The sequence below is a fragment of the Suncus etruscus genome, chromosome 7 (assembly GCF_024139225.1).
Source record: "Suncus etruscus isolate mSunEtr1 chromosome 7, mSunEtr1.pri.cur, whole genome shotgun sequence".
NCBI classification, from domain to species: Eukaryota; Metazoa; Chordata; class Mammalia; order Eulipotyphla; family Soricidae; genus Suncus; species Suncus etruscus.
In genome coordinates, this window is record NC_064854.1 from 121945155 (window position 1) to 121958147 (window position 12993).

The window sequence follows — 12993 nt, forward strand, 5'->3', positions numbered from 1 at the left end:
TGAGCTAATGATGCCCTGGTTGGAAGGAGGACCATTTGGAAGACTGCCGAGAGGGTTGTTCACAATACTTGGGATAATGATGCCAAAGGTGAAGATATGACTTTCGACCATGAAAAACCTTGCATATCAACACCTGCTCTATTCATCGATCTCCTACATTTCTAAAGGATAGAGCAGTTGTTAAGGGCCACTGTAACGCTTCATCCCTCACTCTGCCACAGGGGTTGAGGCTCGGACCATCAGAAATCCCTGAAGCTGGACCTGAAGTATGGAATAAAGCTTCTAATTTGCCAGTGGGACTCCTCTTTGGGAATAATCCAGGTTGGAGATGGGGTCTCACCGGCTGACGTCTTATTCCCAGGGCATTATAGGGAGAAGCCCGTGCTAAGGATGCACTGGTTGGAAGGAGGACCCCTGGGAAGACTGCCAAGAGGGGTGTTCACAGACTTTGGGAGACTACCAGAGGTAAAGACACACAGCTAATCATGACTAAGAAAAGCCATGCACATCAACACCTGCTCTATTCATTGATCTCCTAGAATTGTAAAGGATAGAATAGTAGCTAAGGTTCATTGTAACCCTTCACCCCAAACTCTGCCACATGGGTTAAGGATCGGACCATCAGGCATCCCTGAGGCTGGACCCCTGAGTATGGAATGAGGCTTCTAGGTTGCCAGTGGGACTGCTCTTTGGGAATAATCCAGGCTGGAGAAGATGGGGTCTCACGGCTGACATCTTATTCCCAGGACATTGCTGGGAGAAGCCTGTACTAATCATTCCATAGTTGGAAGGCTGCCGAAAGGGTTGTTCACAGAACTCGGGTAATGATGTCAAAGTTAAAGATATATGACTTTCGACCAAGAAAAGCCTTGCATATCAACACCTGCTTTATTCATCAATATTCTAGATTTGTAAAGGATTGAGTTGTAGCTAAGGGACCTTGTAACTATTGATCCTCACTCTGCCACATGGTTTAGGATAGGACCATCAGGCATCCCTGAGGCTGGATCCGGAGAATGAAAGAGGCTTCTGAATTGCCAGTGGGTCTATACTTACTTAGTCTGTACGAGGGCCAGATGATGGTGAAGAAAAGGCAGCCAACAGTGTGTACTCCTTTTACACAAAGGGAGAAACCAATATGAGTATGTGAATGGAAAAGGTGAATCGTCAGCAAACTGGATGAGAAATAAAACCAGAAATCCATCCATGTGCCTCCCGCTCTCTCACATTCTCCAGCCAGAATTTCTTCAGGCATCACATGAAACAAAGTCATCCCTCTCGAATCTTCCGGGAGATCTACAAGAAAGCACATTCAAATAGAGTTCCTGTCCACATGATCAGTCCCAATGGCAGAAACATTCTGATCCATATGACAAACCAAGAAATGACATACTTGAAAGTCACAAGTACAAAGAAAGATCCATACCCTTGCCTAAGATGATGATGCATAAAATAATTTTTTTTTGTCAAAAAAAATCAAATGTAAAAATATGGAATGCTTCACGAATTTGTGTGTCATCCTTGCGCAGGGGCCATGCTAATCTTCTCTGTATCGTTCTAATTTTTAGTATATGTGCTGCCGAAGCGAGCACGCATAAAATAATTTCAACCGCCTTTTCTACTTCACAAACAAATAGGGAGCTCTAATAAACATTATATGGCAATAGAGGAAGAAACTCACACTGGACATAAAGAAAATCCACAGGACTAAGGTGGAATAGGTTCTAGGATAGGTTTTCAAGAATATTAAGAGAGGGCCCGGAGAGATAGCACAGCGGTGTTTGCCTTGCAAGCAGCCGATCCAGGACCAAAGGTGGTTGGTTTGAATCCCGGTGTCCCATATGGTCCCCCGTGCCTGCCAGGAGCTATTTCTGAGCAGACAGCCAGGAGTAACCCCTGAGTACCGCCAGGTATGACCCAAAAACAAAACAAAACAAAACAAAAAACAAAACAAAACAAAAATCCCACTTTTTGTAGGGAGTGTGGGCGAGGCTTCAGTAACAGGTCAAATCTCATCATACACCAGAGGACACAAAGAGGAGAAAAGCTCTATGCTTGCAGAGAGTGTGGGAGAGGCTTCAGTGATATGTCAAATCTCATCACACCAGAGGACACACACAGGGAGAATGTTTGATGAGAACATGGCAAAGTTTTAAGTTATATATCAAGTCTCACCAGACATCAGAGACACACAGGGGAGAAGTCCCATGTATGCAGGGAGTGTGGAAATGCTTCAATGATCCATCAAGTCTCATCAAGCACAAATGAACACACATGGGATAAGCTCCATGTTGGCAGACGCTGTGGGCGAGGCTTCAGTGAGAGTTCAAACTCTCATCAAACACCAGAGGACACACAGGAGAGAAGCCCTGTTTGCAGGGAGTGTGGGTGAGGCTTCAATGGACATCATCGCTCATCAGATGTCAGAGGACACACATAGGGGAGAAGCCCTACGGTTGTTGAAGAATGTACATGAGGCTTCAGTGAGTTCATTTCATCAAACACCAGAGGACACATGAGAAGCCCTGTTTTTGTAGAGCATGTGGTCGAGGCTTCAGCATTAGTTCAAATTTTTATCACACAGGGGATAAGTCCTTTTTGCAAAGAGTGTAGATGAGACTTTGTTGATATGTGAAGTCTCATCTGTCACAAGAGGACATATGAGAGAATCCATGTTTGAAGAGAATGGGCTAGGCTTCAGTAGACGTCATCTTGACAGAAACCAGAGGACACATCTGGACAGGCCTCATATTTGCAAGGAGTGTGGATGAGGCTTCAATGATATGTCACATCTCATCAAAGGATACACAGAGAGAAACCCTAGTTTTGTATTGAGTGTGGCAAGTCTTCCATCAGATTTCACATCTCATCAAACACCAGTAGACACACATATGGAAGAAGTCCTATGCTGGAGTTTGGGTGAGGCTTCAGTGTGAATTCAAGTCTCATCAGACATCAGAGGACACATGGGGAGACCTTTCTTTGCAGGAAGTGTCCACGAAGCTTCAATGGATGTCACATTAAATGAGACCTATATGAAACACAAATTTGAAGCTCTATGTTTGAAGTACAGGTGACTAAAGAACAGTAGATAACATCTCAGCTTCCGCAAAGAACAAATGCAGCCAACTGAAAGTTCATAACATACCCTACATGTCCAGAAGTTTTTTGATATCTAATTCCTTCCTTATTTTGCCCTGTTCACTAATAAATTTTGTCTCGATACAACAACAACAAATTTAGGGGGCTGGAGTGATAGCACAGTGGTAGGGCATTTGCCTTGCATGCTGCCAACCACGGAAGAACCTGGGTTCCACCCCTGGCATCCCATATGGTCACCTGAACTTGCCAGGGGTGATTTGAGCGCAGAGCCAGGAGTGACTCCTGAACAGATGGGTGTGGTCCAACAAAATCTAGGGGGGGTTGGAGTGAAAGCACAGTAGTAGGGCCAAGTTTGCCTTGCATGAGGCCATCCTGGGACTGACCTGTGTTCGATCCCCAGCATCTCATATGGTTCCAAGCCTGCAGTAGCAATTTCTGAGTGCAAAGCCAGGAGTAAACTGAGCACTGCTGGGTGTGGCCCAAAAAAAACAAAACAAAACAAAATTTAGGGGCAAGAGCAATAACATAGTAGATAGGGTGTTTGCCTTGCACACGGTCAACCCAGATTTGATCCCCAGCATTTGCCTTGCATGCAGGAGGTCAGTGGTTTGAATCCGATTACCGGCATCCCATGTGGTCCCCTGAGCCTGCCAGGAGCAATTTCTGAGCGTTGCTTGGTGTGACCCAAAAACCCAAATCCCCCTTCTCCCCAAAAGTACAGTTTGTGTGACAGCACCGGAAAAGCTATTTTCAATGTCTCTGGGATCTGAATGTCCTAAGTTCTGACACAAAAGTCTTCTTTTTTTTGTTTGTTTGTTTGTTTTTTGTTTTTGGGCCACACCCAGCGATGCTCAGGGGTTACTCCTGGCTGTCTGCTCAGAAATAGCTCCTGGCAGGCACGGGGGACCATATGGGACACCAGGATTCGAACCAACCACCTTTGGTCCTGGATTGGCTGCTTGCAAGGCAAACGCCGCTGTGCTATCTCTCCGGGCCCCACAAAAGTCTTCTTTTTTTTTTTTTTTTTTTTTTTTTGTGGTTTTTGGGTCACACCCGGCAGTGCTCAGGGGTTATTCCTGGCTCCAGGCTCAGAAATTGCTCCTGGCAGGCACGGGAGGACCATATATGGGACGCCGGGATTCGAACCGATGACCTCCTGCATGAGAGGCAAACGCCTTACCTCCATGCTATCTCTCCGGCCCCCCACAAAAGTCTTCTAAGCTCTGTAACCGAGTTTAAGAAGTAACTCCATGAGGCTGGAGAGAGAGCACAATGATAAGGTGTTTGCCTTGCACACGGCCAAACTAGGATGGACGGTGGTTTGAATCCCGGCCTCCCATATAGTCCCTAGTGCCTGCCAGGAGTGATTTCTGAGCAGAGTCTACTCAGGAGTAACCTCTGAGCATGGCTGGGTGTGACTCAAAAATCAAAAAAAAAAAAAAAAAAAAAAAGGACCTCTAGGGTCCAGAGAGATAGCATGGAGGTAAGGAGTTTGCCTTTCTTTTTCTTTCTTTTCTTCTTTTTTGGTTTTTGGGCCGCACCCAGCGATGCTCAGAGGTTACTGCTGGCTGTCTGCTCAGAAATAGCTCCTGGCAGGCACGGGGGACCATATGGGACACTGGGATTCGAACCAACCATCTTTGGTCCTGGTAGTCCTCTATTGTGGACTTGCAAGGCAAGTTATTGTATAACTTGCAAGGCAAATGCCGCTGTGCTATCTCTCTGGGCCCTTTTTTTTTTTTTTTTTTTTTTTTTTGCAAAGGCCTGCTTTTTTTTTTTTTTTTTTTTTGGTTTTTGGGTCACACCTGGTTATGCTCAGGGGTTACTCCTGGCTATGCGCTCAGAAGTTGCTCCTGGCTTGGGGGACCATATGGGACACCGGGGGATCGAACCGCGGTCCATCCAAGGCTAGCGCAGGCAAGGCAGGCACCTTACCTCTAGCGCCACCGCCCGGCCCCGCAAAGGCCTGCTTTTATCATCCATGACTGGGCAGAAAGATTCCAGACACTACAAAAAGACCTAGGGGAGAGTAAAAGAGCATGTACTGAGCCTGTTGTTATTCCCATGACCGTATGCTTCAAGGATGGAGAAACCCTGTATCTCTTAGGCCAAGAGAATTCCTTCTTTTTTTGGGGGGGGGCCCACACCCGTTTGATATTCAGGGGTTACTCCTGACTAAGCGCTCAGAAATCGCCCCTGGCTTGGGGGGACCATATGGGATGCCGGGGGATCGAACCGCAGTCCTTCCTTGGCTAGCGCTTGCAAGGCAGACACCTTACCTCTAGCGCCACCTCGCCGGCCCCCATACACAATAATTATAATAAAGAAATTCACCTTTGGGCCCAAGAAATAGCACAAAGGACTGAAGCACATTCTTGCAGGAGTCCTGAGTTCCATAAGATACTGAATGCTGTCACTGAAATAAACCCTAGAATTAAAGTAAGGAAATAGCACTCCAGTCTCACAGAGTCTCACACAAAAGTAACAAAAACTCACTTTCTGGGCAAAATTGATAGCATAGGGATTAAGTCATTTGCCTTGCACATAGCTGATCTGGGTTCAAATTCGGCATCCCATATGATTTCCTGAGCACAGCTAGGAGTAATTTCTGAGTGCAGAGCCAAGAGTAACCTCTGGGCATTACCAGATATGGTCCTAAACCAAAAATTGAAAAACCAGGACTGGAGCGATAGCACAGCAATAGGGTGTTTGCCTTACACAGGGCCAACCAGGACGGACCCTACTTCGATTTCCAACACCATATGGTCCCCTGAGCATGCCAGGATCGATTTCTGAGCGCTGCTGAGTGTGACCCAAAACCCAAAAAAGAAAACCAAAAATTTACACCCAACAGGAAAAACTCAGGTGAATAAGGAAAATACATAATATTCCAATCTATTTATGTTCATTCTTGTAGTAACTTATTTTGCATAATCAATAATTCTATATATTTTAATATATTCAAAAATAACTTCCCTTTATTTGATGTACCTAACTTATTACCATTTACCCTAAAGTTGAGTTTCTGAGATTACATTTACAGAAAATGTATTGAGTTCTTTCAGTACTATTTATTCTTTATTATAATAGTACATTTTCATCGTTTCTCGGCCTTTTGGCTAAGATCAATTATAGTATCTGTTCTTATCAGTTTAATCTCTAAAAAAATACATTTTCTTGTTGTTTAGCTTTTTGCATCATACTGGTGATGCTCAGGGCTTCTAGCTCTGCACTTAGCAATCACTCCTTGAAGTACTCAGGGGTACCATATGATAAGCAGCGTATTAAAACCTGGGTCAACAGCAAGGCAAATGCCCTACCCTCTGGACTATCACTCCCCGACATACCTGACTGTATTCCTGGCTCTCCACTCAGAAATCACTTCCAAAATCCTTATAGGGCTGAACAGGATGTCAGAGACTTACAGGTAAGTGGCAAGCAAGGCAAGAGCCTTACCTGCTACATTATCATTCCAACCCTATTATTATTATTATTATTATTTTGGTTTATGGGCTAACCCAGTGGTACTCGGGTTACTCTTGGCTCTGTGATCAGAATCACTCGTGGCAGGCTCGGGGGACCACATGGAATGTGGGTAACTAAACCCAGGTCAGCTGTGTGCAAGGAAATGCCCTACCCACTGTGCTATTGCTCTGCCCACCTCCCAGTATTCCACTATTCACATTATAACTTATATTTTGGTGCAAGATTTTTTTTTTGTTTTGTTTTTGGGCCACACCCAGTGATACTCAGGGGTTTCAGGGGACTATATTGGACACTGGGGGATCGAACCGTTGTCCATCCTGGGTCAACTGCATGCAAGGCAAACGCCTTACCGCTGTGCCATTGCTCCGGCCCCTGGTGCAAGATTTAAAGAAGGTCCTCAAAAATGTGAAGTGTCCAATCAAACACTAAACTGCATCCCTGTTCTTATTACTATTAATTTTTTTGCTCCACATCTGTCTGTGTTCAGATTCTTACCCTGATTGTGGAGCTCAGAGATCATCCTGGGTGGCCTCAGGGGACTACTGATAGTGCTAAGATCAGTGGCATGCAAGGCAAATGCCCTACCATCATACTATAGGATCAGCACTATTTTGTTTTGGGGCCACACCGGTAATGCTCAGGGGTTACTCCTGGCTATGTGCTCAGAAATTACTCCTGGCTTGGGGGACCACATGGGCATATGGGACATCAGGATATAGAATCTTGGTCCATCCTAGGTTAGTTGCGAGCAAGGCAAATGACTTGCCACTTACGCCACTGCTCTGACCCCTCAGTACTATTTTTCTTTTTGGGGGGCCATGCTGGAAGTGCTCAGGGGTTACTCCTGGGTATGCACTCAGAAATCTCTCCCGGGACCATATGGGATGCCGGGATTAGAACCACCATCTGTCCTGCATCAGCAGTGTGCAAGGCAAAAGCCCTACCACTGTGCTTGCTCTCTCTCTGGCCTGAACTTAGCATTTTGATTGCATCTGATTTAGAAATATGTGCTAAGTAAAACTGGAAGCTGAGGGGCTGGAGCAGTTGTACAATGGGTAGGGCATTGTCTTGTATGTGACCAACTGAGGCTCAATCTCTAGTATCCCAGAGTCTGATCCTGCCAGGAGTAATTTCTGAGTGCCGAACCAGGAATAACCCTATTGGCACTGGGTATGGACCCCCCAAAAAAGCCAAAACTGGAACCTGAATATTATATGTATACAAGTAACCAAGGACTAGGGACACGTCTGTTGCCAGCCAATACAGAAGGTATCTGCATGCACATGTCACCTGCATTCTTGACATATGCACTTTCCTACTTTTTTTTTATAAATAATCTTTATTTAAACATCGTGATTACAAATATAATTGTAGTTGTATGATTACAGTCATGTAAAGAACACCCCCCTCTACCAGTGCAGGATTCCCACCACCAATTTCACAGATCTATCTACTCCCCACCCCACCCACACCTGTACTCGAGACAGGCTTTCTTTTTCCCTCATTCATTCACATTGTTATGATAGTTTTCAGTGTAGTTATTTCTCTAACTGCACTTATCACTCTATGTGGTGAGCTTCATGTCATAAGCTGTACCTACATGGGAAGATGGGGGGAAATAAGGGTTGGAACTGAGGCAGTAAAATATTAGAAATGAGATTTGTAGGGCGGTATCAAGGTCACAATACAAGATGGATATTATGGATATGTAAAATATATGCATACAATACTATCAATAGGAAAACAAGGAGAAAAAAATTCCAGTGACTGTCCCAACATAAACCACTACTAAAATGGCCCGCCCTCCGCCCAAAGTGCATTTCCATTAGTGTAGGGAGAGGTAGGGGGGAAGCCTGAGGACCACTAAGAGTCCACCTGAACCCACTTCTGGCCATCTGAGCTGGCACCCAGGGAAGGCCTGAGTCAGGGGAAAAAGACAAGGTCAGGGAGAAGGGCTCCGGTATGGGGCCTCCACACTTTCCTACTTTCATTCTAGAATGTATACTGGGGCACCATTGGAGAAGCCCAAATGCTCTTGAGCAATTTATTCTTTCTCCTTCTCTACCTTAGAATTAAAAAAAAAAGAAAGAAAGAAAGAAAAAAGACTAGATAACAACACTACAAAAAATGAGAGCCAAAGAGATAGTACAGCGGGTAGGATAATTGCCTTGCAAGCCACTAGTAGCCTGGGTTAGATTGCCTGCCACCCCAGTGGAACCCTTAGCACTGCCAGAAGTGACCCCCTACGAGCAGAACCAGTACTAAGTCCTGAACACAGCCAGGTGTATACCCACCAACCAACCAACCAACCAACCAACCAACCAACCAACCAACCAACCAACCAACCAACCAAACAGAAAGGGGCCTGAGATTGTGCAACGCACGGTGGGCCTGAGTGGGGTTCAGTGCCTGGCACATACATTACCTGCAAGGTTCCTGCCAGGAGTGGACTCCTGAGCAGAGCCGGGGACAAGCCCTGCCCACAACCGAGCATGCTGCCACCCGAAGAAAAGATTATTGAGGGGCCGGAGCCTGCGGTGGCGCAGGTGGGAAGGTGTCAGAAGTGACGCGAGCACAGGGAGATCACTTCCGGGGCGCGAGAGCGGAGTGCTTCCGGGGCGCGCCTGTCACATCCGGGTCCCGCGCGGGTCACTTCCGGGTTCGCGTCTAGCAGTTCCGGGGGCGCGCGCTGGCTGCGCCGGAGGAGGAGGAGGAGGAGGAGGAGGTGGAGGAGGAGGAGGCGGAGGCGGAGGAGGAGGAAGCCTCGCGGGCCTTGACCGGCGTTGGCCCGCAGCCTCCGCGTCGCCGCCGCGCCCGATTGGCCGCCGCTTCTTCTGGCCCGGCCCGGCCCGGCCTTGGCCCGCTGGGGGCTCGGCGGCCGCGGCTTCCGGTAAGCGAGGCGGCGCGGCCCGAGGCCTTGTTTACCCGGCGGCCCGGGGAGGGCAGGGGTGGGGAGGGAGGAGCGCGGAGGGGAGGAGGCACGGACGGAGGGAGGGAGGGAGGGAGCCCCGCGCCCCCGGCCAGGCCCGGCCCGGGGGTCCCCGATCCCCCGCGCCGCCCTCCTCCGTCCGCGGGGAGCAGAGGAGACGAGACGGCGGCCGCCCCGCCGGGGTCCGAGCGCACTCTCGCTTGACAACGCCCGCCCGCCCGCTCCGGGCCCCCCAACCACGTCTTCCCTCGCCCCGCGCCCCTCGCCGGTTCTCTTCTCTTCTCTTCTCTTTTCCGGGCCCGCCCGAGGCTGCGGGGTGCTGTGATGACTTCATCCTCCCGTCTGATCGTCGCTTCCTTCCGTCCTGTCCTGCAGAAGTTTTCTTTCACAATGGAACACGACACGCACGCACACAGACACACACACGCACTTCCATAATGGACTAACACACACACACATACACACACACACACAGAGACACACACTTCCATAATGGACTACCACACACACACACACACACAGACACACACACACAGAGCCCCAATTTGGGGGCACACACACGACTTGGGACACACATGGTCCCGATTTGGGGCACACACAAACATATACACACACTGATCCAACACACACACACACACACGACCCCGACTTGGGACACACACACACACACACACACACACACACACAGCCCTGATACAATGGAAAGCACATTTTAGTTTATTTTTTCCCCCTAGGGGGGTTGGTGGTTGAGGCTACACCCGCTGGTCCTCAGGGCTTTCACCCCGACTCTGCATTCAGGGATCACTCCTGGACACCAGTGGTCTGGGGCCCCCTTGGCAGGTGCCCGGGCTCGAACCGTAGTAGTCCACGGGTGAGCAAGAGCCTGACCCTCCGTGCCCTTCTTCTCTGTATCTTTTTGGTCTTTGTTTTAAAGTATTAGGTTGTTGGGGCCGGAGTGGTGGCGCCAGCGGTAAGGCGTCTGCCTTGCCCGCGCTAGCCATGCCGGTGGAATTCAGGACTTACCTCCTCCTGACTCAGGGCTCCTGGATTATTACGGGAAGATCATTGGGTTGTTGGAGATCCAATCTGGGTCTGTCTGCTTGCCTGCAAGGCTTTTAGAAGCCTTCTTCACAATACTCTCCGTTGGACCCCAAATATTGTAACTAAGTGTTCATGAATGCGTGGCCATTGGCTACTAAATTAAACCTCTCAAGTTTTGCAACTAAGTTGTTTCTATGTCTATATTCCTGGGGCTGTCCAGGGATGACACCTAGGACGTCATCACTTTGACGCTGGTTTTCTCACTGAACTACCTCCCGGCCTGTATGTGTGTTTAGGGACCACATCTGTCTCATTGCTCAGACTAACGTGTGGTACATACAGTTTGTTAGCCAGGTTCAGTTCTAAAGAACACTCTTAACCTCCGTACTATTCCTCCAGCTACAAGATTTATATTTTGCCATTTTTTTCTTTGAAGTTTAATATATGGTTGATGATAAATATGAGTAAACATCTTCAAACTAATTTAAAAGGTCTGTTTTGTGGGCCAGAACAATGCTACAACAGGTAGGGTGCTTGTCATGCATGCTGCCAACCTGGGTTCAATCCAATCATCTCGTAATGCTCCTCCAAGCCCTGATGGGAGTAATTCCTGAGTGTAGAGCCAGGAGTAACTCCAGAACATTGCTAGCTCTGGTCCATTCGCCCCCACCCTCTGCGCCAAAAAAAAAAACCACACTTCCAAAAGTTTATCTTGTTGTTATCATCTTTAAACCAAGACTTCTTCAGTTTGTAGCTTTTATCCCAAGGTGGTGCCACATCTAAATTGGTGCTATTGAGGGAAGGGGTAGGTGGGAGCAACATGTAATTTTTTGTTTTTGTTTTTATTTTGGGTCTATACTTGGCAGCACTCAGGGATTATTTCTGGCCCTGCCTGTGCTCAGAAATTGCTCCTGGCAGACTCGGGACAATATGGGTTGCTATGAATTGAACATGGGTCCGTCCAGGTCGGCCACATGTAAGGCAAATGCCTTACTGTTGTGCTATCACTCTGGCCTTAATATATAATTTTTATTACTCCTTTTTTTTGGGGGGATGGGAGGTATGAACTATAGGAATAGTGTTTAACATCTAAGGAAACCAGTGTCAAGTCCTGTAACAAGGCAGTAACATACTTGCCCCTTTCATCAATGTCAGCATTCTTTAAAATAGAATAGGGATATTTAATTTTGGAAAAATTAGAAATCAAATTTTTTTGGGGGGGTCACACCCGGTGGCGCTCAGGGGTTACTACTGGTCTGCACTCAGAAATCACTCCTGGCAGACATGGGACCATATTGGATGCTGGGAATTGAACCTGGATTCATCCCAGGTTGGCCACATGCAAGGCAAACACCCTACCACTATGCTATATCTCTCCGGCCTCAGAAATTTTTTATTCAAATCTTAGACAATAGTAAGTATAACATTGTCTTTTTTTGGGGGGAGGGCCACACCTCATGGCACTCAGGAGTTACTTCAGGCTCTGTGCTCATAAATCACTCTTGGCAAGCTTGGGGGATGCTATGGGAAGCTGGGGATTGAATCTGGGTTGGCTGCTTGCAAAGCAAACGCCCTTCCCGTTGAACTCTAGCTCCCGCCCAACATTGTCTATTTTTGAAGGGGTAACTATAGTTATTTTTCTGTTTCTTGATTATTTGGTAAGAGCTTACTGTTTTCCACTTAATTCAAATCCTGGAAAGGGGTCTAAAGACATTTTTTCTCTTTTGTGATACTGGAGGTGGCTTTGTGGAAGATGGGGAAGATGGAGGGAATTGTGACGCCCCAGGGGTGGTGGATTCGGTGGAAATTGACTAATTGCCAAGAAAGCGGACCTGGGCAAGTTATAATTTTTTCATTTTTTTTATTTTTGGGCCACACTCAGTGGCACTTGGATTATTCCTGGCTCTGCACTCAGAAATTACTCTCGGCATGCTCAGGGAACATGTGGGACATGGGGGGGTTGAACCTGGTGTATGAGATGCAAGGCAAATGCCCTCCCCTATGCTATTGCTCCGGCCCCTTAAAACCTTTTTTGCTTTATTTTTAGTTATTGGTTTGGGGGCCATATTTGATGATGCATCAGACTTACTCCTGGCTCTGCAGTTACATTACTCCTGGCAGTGCTCAGGATACCATATGTGATGCTAAGGATTGAATCTGGGTCAGCTGCTTGCAAGGCAACACCCTCTGTACTATCCAGCCCCTCTTTTTTACTTATCAATTATAGATTGGGAAATCAAAAGTGGGGCTTCACATATGCAAGACAAATATTGTACTTCTGAGCTACATTTCTAATATACTTAGCCCCTTTGAGCTGTTTATTTATATGAAGAAGATGATAAGCTTTTATAAGATTGTAAATAATTATGAGGATCAGTCAGATCTGAAATTGGTTTTCAAATAGAACTCTTATTGGTAAGGATAGCAATAGTCAT

The 12993-nt window shown here is 47.1% G+C and overlaps 1 protein-coding gene, 1 non-coding gene and 1 pseudogene across 3 annotated transcripts in view; 2 read left to right on the forward strand and 1 right to left on the reverse strand.

Moving 5' to 3' along the window:
• Positions 1–1484: 1484 nt before the first annotated feature.
• Positions 1485–1592, reverse strand: LOC126015093 (U6 spliceosomal RNA). The gene has a single exon (XR_007497990.1). It is a non-coding gene; the product is annotated as a U6 spliceosomal RNA (small nuclear RNA).
• A 4609-nt stretch (positions 1593–6201) lies between these two features.
• Positions 6202–6373, forward strand: LOC126014930 (uncharacterized; annotated as a pseudogene).
• Positions 6374–9321: 2948 nt separating this feature from the next.
• The window catches only part of ARIH2 (ariadne RBR E3 ubiquitin protein ligase 2), a 65077-nt gene continuing 61405 nt past the window's right edge, over positions 9322–12993 (forward strand). For both annotated transcript variants that reach the window (XM_049777358.1, XM_049777359.1), the window contains exon 1: positions 9322–9478. The gene's annotated coding sequence lies outside the window, so the exon portion shown is untranslated. The remainder of the gene's footprint in view (positions 9479–12993) is intronic.